Genomic DNA, 6,000 nt, shown 5'->3' with positions numbered 1-6,000 from the left:
ATCGTCCTCGCAATGCAAATCAAATTTATATACACATCAGTGATCTGCATATGTGTCCAGTCGTGTCCACACCGAGCCATTCCTTTTGGATGCTTATCTGTCTTCTCCAGTTAGTCTGCAAAAATGTATGGTTTCAAAGAACTCACTATCTTGCCCAGCCATGCTTGGAGTGAATGGCTGTTTGCTAACATAGGGAAAACCACCCACAGAGGCATTCTTATGCTCTGCACACACACCCACGTCCTACAATTAAAACCCACATGTGGACCAAAATCAGCTTCTGCCTGACTGACTGCTCCTCTCTCCCCTTTTGGGCATCCAGGATGGGAATGTAAACGGCTCATCAACACAGGAATGACTGTCAAGCTCTCTGAGATCACATTCTCCATCTTGACATGTAAAACCTCAGTGTACTTCCTGGAGTTTTAAAGCAATTGAACTGCCATTGTGTGAGGGTGAACAGAAAGAGTAATAGCTTTAAGAGGTGCTGCGGAGCGTGAAACGTGCACTGACACGATTATTGTCACTTGATTTCTTCAAAGACTAAAATAGAAAGGGGAGGTTAACACGCAGCTCACCATGTGTTGTATGTCAGGTCTGATCTCTGTGATTTAAAAATGTGACTGGCCGTGGAAGGTTTTTGTCACCAATAGTCCATTTGAAGCAGCAATAACAAAAGAAGACAGGGGTTTCATCAGTTTCCCACTGTAATCAGAGGGCGTATAAAAGGTGAAAGCATCATGTTTTTTGGAATTCAACACATGCGGATTTGGAGACTCCAAATCAGCTTCGACTACTTGGCGTGCGTCATTGCGCAGCGGCGCGTCCAGCTCACGGTGGTTAACGGGAATCTGCTGACAGGGCACAACCAGTTGTTTGTGCAGGCATATGTTTGCGCGGATCAGCAGGTGCTACCTTAGAAAAAAGATAAAATACGTGTATGGAAGTGGAGATTTCAGCCGCGGCGAATTGAGGGAGAACTCTTTCATCGAAGGACTCTAATTTCCAGGATGCGCTGACGGACGCGTGTGTGACATGATCGTGGCGATAGATCGGATCAGGTAAATTCAGTTTCCACTTTCGCTATGTTTGGTAGATTTTTAAAAAATCAAATAATGGGTATATTGTTTTATATGTGCTGCTGCTCTTTTTTTTTTGGAGACGTTTAATTGTTTTGGTGCGCCTCTTACCAGCGCAGCGCATCTTTGAAAGGAGCGTCCTGAACCCACAGCGCACTGATTAAATAAACTTTGATGTGCAGAAACGATTTTTTTCAGTTATGCAATCTCCAAAATATCCATACATATGGATCCATGTTGCATCCATATCTGTATCAACAATAATTACGTGAATATGCCTGCATGCATGCAATTCGCTGCACATTCTTGATGCCCGAGCTCTTGCACCTGTGCGTAAAACCCTGTTTATTTATGTTGATGAAGGTTAAAGGCTTAACAAGCTTTTTCCTTGTCGAAAAACCCTAAAATAGTAAATTGAGGACATCCCCTTCAGGGACTTCAAATATAAACTCCAGTTCTTGTAAAACGCATTCATTTATTCCAACTGTGATGCTCAGAAAGCAAACTGTCATCCGTAATTGTGCTTGGGAGCAGATAAAAAAACACCCCAAGAAAAATAACTCAAAGCTTAAAATCAGGGGAAAAAAACATTTAATGAACCCTAAAGGTATGATACTGTCCGGTTGTGAATTTACAGCAGCTGGCTCCAAAAATTTATCAGGGCTTTCCAGTGTGTCCTGGGGGCATTTTAGAAAACTAGTCCAGTCATTTCAATTAAACAGTGAATATCGAAGCTCATGTCTCATTTGGTCATATTTTACCCAGCAGCTGTGCTTCAAATAAAAACAGTTAAGCTATGGAGTCAAAAGACAAATGCCCCCAGATATGGAAGATTTCCACTGCCATAAAAATATGCAATTAAAATGTTGCTAATGCTCCATGAAGCCTTATGGTGCATTTTCCCTCTAATTTCATAATCTATATTTACCACTGAGATAATGTCTGTAATCAGTGGAACAAGTGCAGATTGTGAGGCACATTTAATTGAAGAACTTTATGTTTTTTTCTTCGCAGTCCTTGGGCATGAACTGCCAGCTGTCTCTCAGAGTGCAGGTCAGCCATCACAAAAAAAAGAGGAAGAGGGAATTAGATTTAGGGAAATAGAGTTGAGGAGATAATGAAAAGGGCTCCGTGTTATCATCAAAACACCAGAGCTGGGAGCGTTTTCCTCTCCATTGTTACTGGACAAAAGAAAAGGCTTCCTATACTCTGAAAAATATTAAATAAACTGAAACAGTTAAATAGAAGAATGCTTTCCTACTGATTAAGAGTGTCTCTGTACACATGTGCATGCACCCTTCTTTAATTTTAATGCAGATCTTGAACCTTAAGTCTTAGCACAAAATGAGAAATGAAACAATTTCAAAACTTTTGACATCTTTAAGATCACATAATATGAGCTGTACAACTTAAAAACCCCTAATTATTTGGGATAAAAACATTAAGAAATAAAATGATTGTGCACGTTTAAACTACTACTCTTTAATATTTGATTTAAATTAATTAATCTTTCTTTCTCAGTAGGACTCACAACATACCACATCTTAACAGTGCAATATTTTCTTATTCTACCTTGAAAAAGTTTTCCTAATCCCTCAGATTGTGAGGTAATTTCTTATCTACAGCTCTATTTAGATGATCCCACTTATTTTCCATCAGATGCACTTATGGACTTTGACTAGACCTGTGCAAATCTTAAATTATTTTTGCTAATTTGCTTAGATTCACTATTAGGCTGAAAAATAAAAAACCCTCTCTAAAAGTTTTGTGTTCAAACTGACTGGTTGCTAGAACTACTCATAATTTTAATAATATCAACCAAAACCCTAGTTTTATATAAATCAACACAGATCATGATGCTGCCACCACCATTTTTCACTGTGGGCTCTTTTAGTCATGCCTCAGTGTTGCTTTGTGCAAAAAAAAAAACAACTCATGGAATTGTAGCCCACAGATTTAAGTTTGGTTTCAACAGACAGTAAGACATTTTCTCTCAAAGTTTTGGAAGATTTTAGATGGGATTTGGATATTTATGTTTGGATGAAACTGTACTCTTTAGTCCACACAGATGGAGAATAAAGAAGGATGCAGAACACATCCAGTCATTGATGGACATTCTTTTAGGTTCAATTTTTTCATCAATTTTGGAAAACATCCAGTTTTTATAATGTCCCGGTTTTACTATTTTTTCCAATCATAAGTGATTATTTTCAAAGTGGCATGGAATAAATATACACTGGTGTGTATTTTTTTCTGCTCTTCTCCTGACTGATACCAATGTGACCATTTGATCCTTTACAACCTTCAACTTCTACAAACAATGGCTTTAGCAAAGAATGAAAATAAAGAAAGACCAGACAAAAACCCTATTGGATAGAATAACATTGTTTATGTGGCTCAGATTCACTAATATTGATAGCTTGAAGTCAAGAACACGAAACACTGGAACTGAATCAGAAGGTGTCCAATTTTTGGCTCCTTTTTATGATCGGTTTGGTGTTGAAACAAATGTTTGAAATTGTCCCTCATGGTTTATTTTTATCACAAAAACTTTTCAGTGATCAAACACTAAATCCATGCGTAGGACTGAATAGATATAGAAAATGGATGAACTCATACTGTTCAAGCTTATTTCATCATGGCAGCATCTGTGCCACTCACTGGTCTGGGACCTTGCTTTGACTCACTGGCACAGTGTCATGCATCTTCATTAATGCGGTCTGATGGCAGAGGTCCTACGGTACTGTCCCGTCATTGGCTGTCACATTGTTCTATTGTGTCTCAAATGCGACCAGTTTTCCTCTGGCATCTTATTCTTTTGGTAAGAATGTGGCAAACTGTGACCAGGGGTGAGATTTGTAAGGACTCTAAATCTTTTATTAGTGGACTGTAAGAGACGGACCTGTTTTCATTTGCCAATATTTCTTTAACTGAATCCATAAATATATTGTCAGCTGAGCATCTAGTAAATAGCTTGCCAATGTTTTTGTATCCCACAGTATAGTATTGGATTATATTTCAAAAACAACTTATTCTTGTCAGATTTAGTGACGTCTGAAAGGGGAAGAAGTGCAGTTGGAGACGTGAGTGTGAGTCAGCTTCTGTAGGATTTCAAACAACTTTTGAAAGTTTCAGTTGGAATCTCTCCAGAATAGAAAACAACCGACAATCTGAAATTCTTAAATACGCAACATTCTCCACACATAGCTGCACCGCCTCGGAAAGACTTGTAAAACAATTTATGTTTTTGCAGAATCATAATCTAACACTAGGTGAAAATCAACTTCATATTAAGGAAAACTGTTTTATGAAATTATTTTTGCCACACTTTTTGTCCTCTGTTGTGTAACACCTTTTGGCTGAAGCAAATTATCTGCACCCAGTTTTCATCCTAAATTATCTCACAATGTTTCCATAGACGCATAGAGAGAGGGATCTTTGAACCACTCCTTTTTGCAGTTTCTCTAGATCATCCAGTCTTTTCTTAGAGCTTTTCTTTAGATTACTTTTTGCTATTACGTCAGACACAGCTGGAGCATTTCCTCCAGATATGCTCAGTTTTAGTCTCATCTGAAAAACAAACACTTCCACTTGGATTGCCAGATGTGTTTAACAAACAGGTAAAAAAAACATTCCTCCCAAACAACCAGCTGACCTGTGGATGACCTTTTGTTATCTTCAAGTCGGCACTTTTTGAGATTCGTCCTTTGTTTCATATCTCAGCACCCTGCTCCCTGTATGTGGTAATAACCTTTTGTCCTCATCTAACCTTCTTCTTTATCGTGAGGTCAAATCTGAAATGTGTGCTACATCCCAGCATCATTCTTTACAGACATTTTGTACAGAAACACAAACGGAGTTAAAAGATAGAGTTAATGTTCCATGTTCAGTTTCGGGATTGATAAATGTACAAAAGTGTAATCTTTTAGATCACAGCTCTAACTGTAAATATGGGCAAGTTTAGGTAAGCAGCTATTTTCTTGTAGCCAACTCTTCTTTTATGAAGAATATTTATTTTGTTTGAAGGCCATGTTCTTCTATATTTTCCATTTTGAATAATGGCTCAGAAATAAACCTCACCCTTATACAACATGGAAGCTGTGGTTTAATAATCAAAAGCGTATTCTTACATTTAAACAGTAATGCATAAGATAAATTACTCAGTTATGTCCTTCAATTGACCTCTGGAGATTGGTACCAAACCCCTACGACTCTGCAAGAATAAGCAGGTGTAGATAATAGACAAATATCAGTTGTATTTATTTACTGGTAATTATTAAAGTTGCCAATAAGTGTGGTGAATGTGATTTTGTTTAAGACAATTATTTAAGGAATACATGTCTTAACACTAAATTCTGGATTTAATGGTTGTAAATCTATACTAATCAGTGTTTGTTTTTAGAATTGATCACAACTACATGTTTACAATCAAAACCATCGTTTTTTAAATCACACCTCCGTCGTTGCTGCCTTGCTGCCAATCCCCACCACACCGAGTCTGTTTAGGTTGCTCACAGTAATAATCATGCAGAGTGATGAACAGCAAACCTATCTGCTATCCAGAGAAATTGATGTCAGGGGGAGTCTGATTGGATGCTTCTACCTACTAATTAAACAGCTGCAGTTCCTTGCAAAAATATTCACACCACTCTGAGTATTTTCATAAACCTCTATGTCAGGGGTCTTCAGATCCAGGTCTATTGGGCCAGTCCTGCAACCTTTAGATGTGTCTCAGCTTCAACACCCCAGAGTCAAATAATGAGGTTGTTAGCAGGACTCTGGAGAACTGACTGCACACTGAGGAGGTGATTCAGTCGTTTGATTCAGGTGTGTTGGACCAGGGATGATGCCAGGCCTGGATTTGAAGACACCTGTTATATGTGCTTTACTTGATTTTGATTAAGTCATAGTTACTATTCCT

The 6,000-nt window shown here is 38.1% G+C and overlaps 1 protein-coding gene across 1 annotated transcript in view; it reads left to right on the top strand.

Moving 5' to 3' along the window:
- The first annotated feature begins 647 nt into the window (after window positions 1-647).
- The window catches only part of LOC102219624 (gamma-aminobutyric acid receptor subunit pi-like), a 62,789-nt gene continuing 57,436 nt past the window's right edge, over window positions 648-6,000 (top strand). The window contains exon 1 of the mRNA XM_023327933.1: window positions 648-1,061. The gene's annotated coding sequence lies outside the window, so the exon portion shown is untranslated. The remainder of the gene's footprint in view (window positions 1,062-6,000) is intronic.

The sequence above is a fragment of the Xiphophorus maculatus genome, chromosome 22 (assembly GCF_002775205.1).
Source record: "Xiphophorus maculatus strain JP 163 A chromosome 22, X_maculatus-5.0-male, whole genome shotgun sequence".
Classification (NCBI taxonomy): Eukaryota; Metazoa; Chordata; class Actinopteri; order Cyprinodontiformes; family Poeciliidae; genus Xiphophorus; species Xiphophorus maculatus.
Note: the sequence above shows the minus strand (reverse complement) of the source record. Positions and strands in the feature narration are given on the sequence as shown.